The sequence below is a fragment of the Schistocerca piceifrons genome, chromosome 5 (assembly GCF_021461385.2).
Source record: "Schistocerca piceifrons isolate TAMUIC-IGC-003096 chromosome 5, iqSchPice1.1, whole genome shotgun sequence".
Classification (NCBI taxonomy): Eukaryota; Metazoa; Arthropoda; class Insecta; order Orthoptera; family Acrididae; genus Schistocerca; species Schistocerca piceifrons.
Genome location: NC_060142.1, coordinates 17,491,105 through 17,503,291, shown reverse-complemented (window position 1 = coordinate 17,503,291; position 12,187 = coordinate 17,491,105). Strand labels below are relative to the sequence as shown.

General features: G+C 43.5%; 1 protein-coding gene and 1 non-coding gene across 2 annotated transcripts in view; both read left to right on the top strand.

Moving 5' to 3' along the window:
- LOC124798089 (zwei Ig domain protein zig-8-like) overlaps nt 1-12,187 on the top strand; it is a gene marked incomplete at its 5' end in the record, with an annotated part of 169,720 nt that overhangs the window by 147,287 nt on the left and 10,246 nt on the right. The window lies entirely within an intron of this gene.
- Trnat-ugu lies at nt 10,517-10,591 on the top strand. Its single transcript has one exon. It is a non-coding gene; the product is annotated as a tRNA-Thr (tRNA).

Below are 12,187 nucleotides of genomic sequence, written 5' to 3'. Positions count from 1 at the left end.
ATGAATGTTCCTTCTCAAACAAAGGCCAGGAAAATACAAGGAACGTGCATCATTGGTCCAGCGACAATCCACAATGTCTTAGACAGGTGGAACATCAGTGTCAATGGAGAGTTAACGTCTGGTGTGGGATGCTTGGTACTACAATTATTGGCCCTTATTTCATCAATGGTAGTCTAAACCGCACAGTGTATGCCAACTTCCTCAGACCAATTATTTTCTGTGCCGCTGAGAACCAGAATGCTTATATGGTCAACACGATGGATGTCCAGCACATAATGCCTTGCCTGGACGTCGTGTTCTGAACCGAAGGTATCCTGCCAGATGGATTGGTCGAGGAGGAACAGGTACTTGGCCTGCTAGGTCTCCTGATGTAAATACTCTGGACTTTTTTCTTTGGGGATGCATTAAGACGTTGCCTATCGTGATATTCCAACAACGGAAGAGGACATGCAGCAGCGTATCGCGCTTGCTTGTAATTCTCTTCAGCAGGCAACACTGGAAGCAGTAGATACTTCTTTCATTCAACGAGAGCACCAGTGTATCGGTCTCCAGGGTCACCAATCTGAGCGCCTTTGAGTGTTCTGCTCCTGGGCAGTGGTACAGGAGAGTCAAAGTCAATTTTGTGTTACGTTTTTACTTGATTTTTATTTGTTTTCTGACAACTACAACAACTGGACGAGTTTGTGATCCCGAGCTCAAAATCAGTGTTGCGTTATGTAACTAATAACGTTGCGTTTCAGTGAATGGTACACTGTGATACATTTTTGAATTGGTCTTTAGGAGAGGAAATGAATTACTTGACAAAAAATACAGGGTGCTATTTAAAAACGTCATACCGTTGTTCATATCTTTGTAAAAAACAGAGCTACATACTGATTGATGTCCCCTTGACTGCTAAAGAACATTTGCTTGAAAAATTTTGTAATTTGCATCTGGACGAACAGTTATTTATGATGGTAATGATAAACTGAACACGCTATATAAGAGTTTCATCCAAAGCACTATGCAAATATCTGCTTTCCCATCGACTTTTGGCTCACCAATTTCTTCGTTAAACTTACTCACACATACTACAGCGTCCTCGCTAGCTCCCTTCATCTTAATGTCTTCCATTTGAAGCTGCTCTCTTCGCATTCGAAACCATTTACTGAAGTGAATATTCTATTTTTGAATTGCTATTAACCGCTTTTCTACGATGCTTAAATTTGCCAGTAGTTTAACCCTGTCTTTATGCTTCTAGTCACCAAGTCTTATTATGGAGTCTGGTCTTGTACCCACTTGATACTATCCTCATGGTTCTTTAATGTATTGTTCCACGGAACTAGGATTTCTTCCTAAATCTTTGTTAATTTTTCGGGTAATGATTCCTCCTTTTTATGATGCCTCCTTTTTCCTTGCCAGTTTTCTCCATTTTAAGCTAATTCGTCATGTACATCGTATTTTTTTTTTCTTATAAGATACCATTTAAGTTTCGTTACTTCATCCTTCCCCCCATGAACCATGGACCTTGCCGTTGGTGGGGAGGCTTGCGTGCCTCAGCGATACAGATGGCCGTACCGTAGGTGCAACCACAATGGAGGGGTATCTGTTGAGAGGCCAGACAAACGTGTGGTTCCTGAAGAGGGCCAGCAGCCTTTTCAGTAGTTGCAGGGGCAACAGTCTGGATGATTGACTGATCTGGCGTTGTAACATTAACCAAAACGGCCTTGCTGTGCTGGTACTGCGAACGGCTGAAAGCAAGGGGAAACTACAGCCGTAATTTTTCCCGAGGGCATGCAGCTTTACTGTATGATTAAATGATGATGGCGTCCTCTTGGGTACAATATTCCGGAGATAAAATAGTCCCCCATTCGGATCTCCGGGGGGGGGGGGGGACTACTCAAGAGGACGTCGTTATCAGGAGAAAGAAAACTGGCATTCTACGGATCGGAGCGTGGAATGTCAGATCCCTTAATCGGACAGGTAGGTTAGAAAATTTAAAAAGGGAAATGGATAGGTTAAAGTTAGATATAGTGGGAATTAATGAAGTTCGGTGGCTGGAGGAACAAGACTTTTGGTCAGGTGATTACAGGGTTATAAATACAAAATCAAATAGGAGTAGGTTTAATAATGAATAAAAAAATTGGAGTGCGGGTTAGCTACTACAAACAGCATAGTGAACGCATTATTGTGGCCAAGATAGACACAAATCCCATGCCTACTACATTAGTACAAGTTTATATGCCAACTAGCTCTGCAGATGAAGAAGAAATTGATGAAATGTATGACGAGATAAAAGAAATTATTCAGGTAGTGAAGGGAGACGAAAATTTAATAGTCATGGGTGACTGGAATTCGTCAGTAGGAAAAGGGAGAGAAGGAAACATAGTAGGTGAATATGGATTGGGGGGAAGAAATGAAAGAGGAAGCCGCCTTGTAGAATCTTGCACAGAGCATAACTTGATCATAGCTAACACTTGGTTCAAGAATCATGAAAGAAGGTTGTATACCTGGAAGAATCCTGGAGATACTAAAAGGTATCAGATAGATTACATAATGGTAAGACAGAGATTCAGGAACCAGGTTTTAAATTGTAAGACATTTCCAGGGGCAGATGTGGATTCTGACCACAATCTATTGGTTATGAACAGCAGATTGAAACTGAAGAAACTGCAAAAAGGCGAGAATTTAAGGAGATGGGACCTGGATAAACTGAAAGAACCAGAGGTTGTACAGAGTTTCAGGGAGAGCATAAGGGAACAATTGACAGGAATGGGGGAAAGAAACACAATAGAAGAAGAATGGGTAGCTCTGAGGGATGAAGTAGTGAAGGCAGCAGAGGATCAAGTAGGTAAAAAGACGAGGGCTAATATAAATCCTTGGGTAACAGAAGAAATATTGAATTTAATTGATGAAAGGAGAAAATATAAAAATGCAGTAAATGAAGCAGGCCAAAAGAATACAAACGTCTCAAAAATGAGATCGACAGGAAGTGCAAAATGGCTAAGCAGGGATGGCTAGAGGACAAATGTAAGAATGTAGAGGCTTGTCTCTCTAGGGGTAAGATAGATACTGCCTACAGTAAAATTAAAGAGACCTTTGGAGAGAAGAGAACCACTTGTATGAATATCAAGAGCTCAGATGGCAACCCAGTTCTAAGCAAAGAAGTGAAGGCAGAAAGGTGGAAGGAGTATATAGAGGGTTTATACAAGGGCGATGTCCTTGAGGACAATATTATGGAAATGGAAGAGGATGTAGATGAAGATGAAATGGGAGATAAGATATTGTGTGAAGAGTTTGACAGAGCACCGAAAGACCTGAGTCGAAACAAGGCCCCGGGAGTAGACAACATTCCATCAGAACTACTGATGGCCTTGGGAGAGCCAGTCATGACAAAACTCTACCGTCTGGTGAGCAAGATGTATGAGACAGGCGAAATACCCACAGACTTCAAGAAGAATATAATAATTCCAATCCCAAAGAAAGCAGGTGTTGACAGATGTGAAAATTACCGAACTATCAGTTTAATAAGTCACAGCTGCAAAATACTAACGCGAATTCTTTACAGACGAATGAAAAAACTGGTAGAAGCGGACCTCGGGGAAGATCAGTTTGGATTCCGTAGAAATGTTGGAACACGTGAGGCAATACTAACCTTACGACTTATCTTAGAAGAAAGATTAAGAAAAGGCAAACCTACGTTTCTAGCATTTGTAGACTTAGAGAAAGCTTTTGATAACGTTAACTGGAATACTCTCTTTCAAATTCTGAAGGTGGCAGGGATAAAATACAGGGAGCGAAAGGCTATTTACAATTTGTACAGAAACCAGATGGCAGTTATAAGAGTCGAGGGGCATGAAAGGGAAGCAGTGGTTGGGAAAGGAGTGAGACAGGGTTGTAGTCTCTCCCCGATGTTATTCAATCTGTATATTGAGCAAGCAGTATAGGAAACAAAGGAAAAATTCGGAGTAGGTATTAAAATTCATGGAGAAGAAGTAAAAACTTTGAGGTTCACCGATGACACTGTAATTCTGTCAGAGACAGCAAAGGACTTGGAAGAGCAGTTGAACGGAATGGACAGTGTCTTGAAAGGAGGATATAAGACGAACATCAACAAAAGCAAAACGAGGATAATGGAATGTAGTCAAATTAAATCGGGTGATGCTGAGGGGATTAGATTAGGAAATGAGACACCTAAAGTAGTAAAGGAGTTTTGCTATTTAGGGAGTAAAATAACTGATGATGGTCGAAGTAGAGAGGATATAAAATGTAGACTGGCAATGGCAAGGAAATCGTTTCTGAAGAAGAGAAATTTGTTAACATCGAGTATAGATTTAAGTGTCAGGAAGTCGTTTCTGAAAGTATTTGTATGGAGTGTAGCCATCTATGGAAGTGAAACATGGACGATAACCAGTTTGGACAAGAAAAGAATAGAAGCTTTCGAAATGTGGTGCTACAGAAGGGTGCTGAAGATAAGGTGGGTAGATTACGTAACTAATGAGGAGGTATTGAATAGGATTGGGGAGAAGAGAAGTTTGTGGCACAACTTGACTAGAAGAAGGGATCAATTGGTAGGACGTGTTTTGAGGCATCAAGGGATCACAAATTTAGCATTGGAGAGCAGCGTGGAGGATAAAAATCGTAGAGGGAGACCAAGAGATGAATACACTAAGCAGATTCAGAAGGATGTAGGTTGCAGTAGGTACTGGGAGATGAAGAAGCTTGCACAGGATAGAGTAGCATGGAGAGCTGCATCAAACCAGTCTCAGGACTGAAGACCACAACAACAACAACAACAACAACAACAACACTTCATCATTCTCTCTTCTGCAAAGTTTCCTGTCATTCTTTCTTCATAACTTCACAATGCCACTCTTACATATTAAAATCTCCCTTCGTTTGTGAATTTTCTACCTTTACATCGATCTCTTTTTCTGTACACGTGTATCTGACGTATTCTAATTCCCTTTTGTTTGTGTAATCGAACTTTTCTTCCTTAGTGTTGCTGATATCTAAAAACTACAATTTTTAAATTTGTTCACTAACTATCGTAGTCATTAAACACATTCCTGTTTGGTCCATACTGTCGACCATTACACAGAGCGTAAACAGCAACCGTTTACAACATACGTCAGTAGAGTACGGGCCATAGATACGAATAATTTTTAATTGATCACTTGCGGTCTATCAATTCAGGAATCAGCCTCAAATTGGCCTATAAATGCCACAGCAACTGCAGCGTATGTTCGTCGCGGAGATTTTCAATACCTTCTAGCTCACGCATGACATCGACTTAGATGGCAATTCTGCTAACATCATTAATTTAAGCGAAAGCGTGAGGATTATGAAAGAAAAAAGGACTTTCGTAAACATTATGCAAAAACTAATTACGTGTAGAATTCTCCGTTTCACTCTTACTAGCACAGTAGATTCTTAGGAGGAGGCCAGACAAATAAAAGGATTTAACTGTCAATTTCATGCTGTTAAAATCACAATACTTTGACTCAAAATTTACAGAAGTGTTACTTTTCATTTTGTGAAAGAACACGGCATTTTGAATTCAAGGAAGATTTCAGACAAAGTTTTGCGCTTCGCACATGCGCTGTTGCTTTGTTGATTTTAGTTTGAGGATTTTTTCGGCCTGATAAACTACAAGGTTCTTACATAAAATTTCCCGTCTCTACCTTCACTACATTCCATGGTACGTCGTGAACAGCTACTGTTTACACCGCTTATTCGTCATTTCCTATACGTGTCGTATTCTTCACAGTAACCCTCATTGTTGGAGTATCTGAACTTGACTATAAAATTTATTCTTCGTCTGTTGCTTTGCATGATTTCGGTCTGCATAAGTTTTTAGTTCTTTCTGCGCCAAGAACTTTCCTAGTTTTTCTTCGTTCTTCGTTCTGGCTACTTTCCTGATAATATTTCTCCCCTGTTGTTTACAAATACAGTTTCGCTGGCGTACAGGGCTTGAGATTTGATTGCCAGGTTGTAGTGTCTAACCTCTGTGTGCCAAGACGTGCACTTTTGCAGCGGATGTCATGCTTCATTCCGTACGCTCTCTTGCATAATCAAAATGTCTGTGCTTCCATTTCTAGCTAAGTTAGTTATACGATCTCGCCAAAATACTTGAAGCGTCTAATCTTTTCCATTTGGCCGTACTTCACGTTCGATCTCTAAATGTTAAATTCAATGCAGGTTAACTCACATCAGAACAGTGCATGCTCAGTTGACCTTTTCTATTTGATTGAAGCAAATTCACTGTCTACAAAAACTAAGCAGCATATCGCAATGTCGTTTTCCTTCGTCCAAGCTGAAGATGCTTTCAGAGTTATTGGGTTTTTAATCCCCTTTTACTTTTTCTGATGAATTTATCTAGAGTGAGGTTGAAGACGTGTGACGACAGTCCACCTTCTGGGCGAATAGGAGTTTTAATTGCAAACAGCTTTGATTGGGTGAAGATGCGGACGATTGGTTGATGTGGTTCGCCTTATGTTTCAGCGTTCTTTTCAGGTTCAGGATCAGCTCTTCGCCTGACTGCCCTTGTCAGAAGCCCACTTCACCTTGCCAGATGTTATGTGTATGCTGTGCTTGTGTCATTTGAGATAAACATTCTGAGTATGTCTTGTACGTGACGCGAAAGCTCGACATCCACTCTTGCGGAGTTGCTAAATGATTATGCTCTTCCCATGACAGGCAGTTGTTCCGCCTGCCAAGTATCTGTGATGATTTGTACAAGCTCTTCGAAGGTGTTTTCTCCCTATACCCTGCAATTATTTAGTAGTAATGTCCTCCTCATCCAAAGTCCTGTTGTTTTTTAGCCTTCGGGTACGGCTACAGATTTCATGTTTGGTGTGGGTCGAAATTCAGGGTCTGTATATACGTTTCAGCTCTAGCTCCCCAAAATGGTGTCATTCCCTGAAGTTGAAATCGAGAGTAAAAAATATTGGAAGACATTCGCTGCGTTGCAATAAGGCAATGCTCCTGTACAGTGAGGGTTACAGTTGCATATCGGTTCTATAGCAGCGGTGACAGCTTCACTTATGCGTGGATCAATTTCACAACGAGACTCAACGTGCTGTGGTGTCACAGTTTATGAATGAAGAAACGCATAACTCATATTTTCAGGCATTTTTACACTTACTGGTAAACTCTGAGAAAGCCGGAGCCGTTTCTCGGCCGTGACCTTGTAATAGGAATCGTATTTGCGTGAATAAATTTAGGGAAACCATCGAAAACCTAAATCAGCAAGGCTAGATGGAAACTGCAACTTAAATCCTACCAAAAACGAGAACATATTCTTAAAAAAAGAACGTAACCATATTCAGCTTATCCTGGTGTATAATAATCTCGTGTGTATACAGTGTGGCAAGGAAGTTATTTAGTTCTGTCAAAGGACAGGGCTGCACTGTCAGTTCACCTCTCTGTAGCGATCACAGGACAATGCGATCTGCCTGTAACAGACACTGCCTCATAACACAACACTGCACACACTCTCAGCTGACATAAGCACGAAACATGATTTCCATTTCGTGTATCACAATTTCCCAGTAACTTGCATGAAAAATGTCTCATTTCTTCATAACGAGTGCTACGTGGACAACAGTAAGATGGTACGGTATCAGTATTCTCCATTGATGATATTTGCTCTCTTTCAAGTAAGTTGTTTCATTATTATTTACTGGCGCTACATTTCTTAACAGATCCATTACTTATCTGACTAATCATATGCAGCATAGAATGTTTTACTCGAGAGACACTTATTATTTTCATTTTTAAATCCATTTTCGCCAATAATCTGATTAATCTCCTTGCGTAACATAGTGTGCAATTTTATTCTTTGGTGCGGAATGTTGTTTCTGGTGTCCTATTATTTCTTTATTTGTAAACATTAAGTCTACAGCGACTTGACGTATCATCTGCCATTTCTCAGAGAACAACCTATTAACTATCTTTGCTTTCACATTTAAAATTATAAACTCTGGTAATAATGTTCGTGGGACAGTCTGTCCTCTGCAACATCTATTTAACAGGTACTGTGGAACACCTCGTCGAGCGGTAAGTGAAGTACACTGTACGCAGAATTCACAAATCCCTAGGCCCTAAATCGTACGGATTATACACGATCAGAGAATGAGTATCTTAATATTAGGAGTCACCTTTAGGAGATCATTATTTGCAGCGGTACAAGTCTTCTGTTAACGACTCGAGGTAGCTGCGTTCTTGCAAACCACTCACGTTCCATAACAGGCAACAGCGACACACGTGCTGCTACATTGTGAAACAGTACGGAGTGGTCTGTGACGCGTGAACGGTGGCTGCTACAGGATTATTGCAGGAACTGGGAAGATGGGCGACGCCTTAATTTGCCTACTGTGTGCGGCGGACAGGACGAACAGTCCTGGTGTATCTGAGCAGAAGTTGTTGCGGACGACCGACGTTAACCTCCTCAGGCAGCCTGAGGCCGCCGACGCGGCTCCGAAACCACGCCGGCCCGGAACTCAGGCGGCCTCTACATTATGACGTGGCTGGCAGCCGCTTCCAAGTGGATACGCATCTATATACACTCCTGGAAATGGAAAAAAGAACACATTGACACCGGTGTGTCAGACCCACCATACTTGCTCCGGACACTGCGAGAGGGCTGTACAAGCAATGATCACACGCACGGCGCAGCGGACACACCAGGAACCGCGGTGTTGGCCGTCGAATGGCGCTAGCTTCACAGCATTTGTGCACCGCCGCCGTCAGTGTCAGCCAGTTTGCCGTGGCATACGGAGCTCCATCGCAGTCTTTAACACTGGTAGCATGCCGCGACAGCGTGGACGTGAACCGTATGTGCAGTTGACGGACTTTGAGCGAGGGCGAATAGTGGGCATGCGGGAGGCCGGGTGGACGTACCGCCGAATTGCTCAACACGTGGGGCGTGAGGTCTCCACAGTACATCGATGTTGTCGCCAGTGGTCGGCGGAAGGTGCACGTGCCCGTCGACCTGGGACCGGACCGCAGCGACGCACGGATGCACGCCAAGACCGTAGGATCCTACGCAGTGCCGTAGGGGACCGCACCGCCACTTCCCAGCAAATTAGGGACACTGTTGCTCCTGGGGTATCGGCGAGGACCATTCGCAACCGTCTCCATGAAGCTGTGCTACGGTCCCGCACACCGTTAGGCCGTCTTCCGCTCACGCCCCAACATCGTGCAGCCCGCCTCCAGTGGTGTCGCGACAGGCGTGAATGGAGGGACGAATGGAGACGTGTCGTCTTCAGCGATGAGAGTCGCTTCTGCCTTGGTGCCAATGATGGTCGTATGCATGTTTGGCGCCGTGCAGGTGAGTGCCACAATCAGGACTGCATACGACCGAGGCACACAGGGCCAACACCCGGCATCATGGTGTGTGGAGCGATCTCCTACACTGGCCGTACACCACTGGTGCTCGTCGAGGGGACACTGAATAGTGCACGGTACATCCAAACGTCATCGAACCCATCGTTCTACCATTCCTAGACCGGCAAGGGAACTTGCTGTTCCAACAGGACAATGCACGTCCGCATGTATCCCGTGCCACCCAACGTGCTCTAGAAGGTGTAAGTCAACTACCCTGGCCAGCAAGATCTCCGGATCTGTCCCCCATTGAGCATGTTTGGGACTGGATGAAGCGTCGTCTCACGCGGTATGCACGTCCAGCACGAACGCTGGTCCAACTGTGGCGCCAGGTGGAAATGGCATGGCAAGCCGTTCCACAGGACTACATCCAGCATCTCTACGATCGTCTCCATGGGAGAATAGCAGCCTGCATTGCTGCGAAAGGTGGATATACACTGTACTAGTGCCGACATTGTGCATGCTCTGTTGCCTGTGTCTATGTGCCTGTGGTTCTGTCAGCGTGATCATGTGATGTATCTGACCCCAGGAATGTGTCAATAAAGTTTCCCCTTCCTAGGACAATGAATTCACGGTGTTCTTATTTCAATTTCCAGGAGTGTATGACGGTAGTATCTGTTCCCGAAACAACAGTTACCGTTGATGACCATGCAGCTTTGCTAGAATGAAATGATAATTAAATGAGCACCCTAGCTGGAACCAGGCGATGATATACTTCACTGGGGACATGTTGAAAATGGGTGCCCCGACCGGGACTCGAACCTGGGATCGCCTGCTTACATGGCAGATGCTCTATCCATCTGAGCCACAGAGGGCACAGAGGATAGTGCGCCTGCAGGGGCTTATCCCTTTTAATTATCATTTCATTCCAGCAATGTTGCATGCTCATCAACGGTAACTGTTCTTTCGGGAACAGATGCTACCGTCATATATAGATAAAGTATGGCTTCCAGGCCATGACATTGTGCGAACGCACACACTATGCCCGAACTCGTACGGGACTTGGTAGATTAATCTGCCACGAGTAATGAGTATGATGGGCAAACATCTATTAGGCGCACTACGAATGAAGTGGTGTGCACATATTGGGATTGTGGGTCTCACTGGAGGTCGTCAAGGGGTAAGTCCCTGCAGACGCACTATCCTGTGTGCCCTCGGTCGCTCAGATGGTTAGAGCGTCTGCCATGTAAGCAGGAGATCCCGGGTTCGAGTCCCGGTCGGGGCACACATTTTCAACATGTCCCCAATGAAGGACACGCATCTGCTGAGTCGCGGTCGGCCAGTAAGCGCCCGCGTCATGGCGAGTCAGGATGGACTATGGGAACAGCGAGCGACGGGGAACGACTAATTCTCACTCACCTTAGCCACGCTGATGCAGTGCTCTAGAGTTTATCACTGTTTATCTTTCGATACTGGCTGCCAAATCATTACTCGTTATATGAAGTAGCACAAGTGTAATGTAGCGCCCCAACGCAAAGGAATGTGCACTCATCTACAATTGTCGCTAGAATGCAACATGAAGTAGTTGATGCACGAAACCGCAGTGTAACCTGAGGTGCTATTGGTTGATAGGTATCTTAGCTACCTGTCTAATTGTCCAAAACAGCACTTGTGACGGTGTGATTAAATTTTGTAATTTGAACAGAGGGTATGAGCTGCACTTGCTGCTATAAGGTCTAATGATCTGAGTACTCATTTAGGGTTATTAGATCCACATCTGAAAATATGTAGTATGACCCCAAAGTTTTAAATGACCGTTTATTGAGAGACATGAAATGGTTAAATCTGAACAAAGCATCAGGACCAATGGAGTTCTCTATCTATACCGAATTTTCGGATGATTTAGACCCTCTTCTATAATCTATCGTGCATCCCTCGAACTAAAAACTGTTCCTAGTTATAGGAAAAAAGCAAATACCACTACTGCCTACAGGAAGGGTAGTAGAAATGATTCACAAAACTGCCGTCCCATATCTCTGGCATAGATTCGCTGTAAAAGCTTAGAACATGTTCTGAACTCAAACATAATGACATATCTTTAACAGAATGACCATCTCCATGGCAACCAGCATGGATTCCGAAAGCATCGATCGTGTAAAACCCAAGTCGCACGTTTCTCACATGACACACTGAAAGCTTTGGATCAAGGCAGTCAGGTAAATGTGGTATTTCTTGATTTACGAAAAGGATTTATCTCAGTACCACACCTACGCTTATTGACAAAAGTTCGATCGTAGGGGTATGAAGTGATATTTGTGATTGCATTGAGGACTTTTAGGTAGGGCGGACGCAGCAAGTTATCTTTCATCGAGAGTCATCATCAGATGTAGGAGTAACTTCAGGTGTGCCGCAGGAAAGTGTTTTAGGGCTGTTGCTATTGTTGTTGCATAGTGAAAACGTTCCGTACAATATAGATAGTAACCTGAGAGTTTTTGCAGGAGATGCAGTTGTCTATGATGAAGTACTGCCTGAAAGAAGCTACATAAATATTCAGTCAAACGTTGATAAGATTCCAAAGTAGTGCAAACTTTGGCAACCTTCTTTAAATGTTCAGAAATGTAAAACTATGCGCTCCACCAAACAAAGAAAACGTCGTATCCTATGACTATAATATCAATGAGTGTCAGTTGGGCAACTCATGCAAATACTCGGTGTAACGCTTTGTAGGGACATGAAATGGAGTGATCACATAGGCTCAGCTGTGCGTAAAGCACGTCGTACACTTCGGTTTATTGGTAGAATACTGGTCAAGTGCAACCATTCTACAACGGAGATGATTACAAAGAATCCGTGCGACCAGTGCTCAAGTGAGTGGGATCCT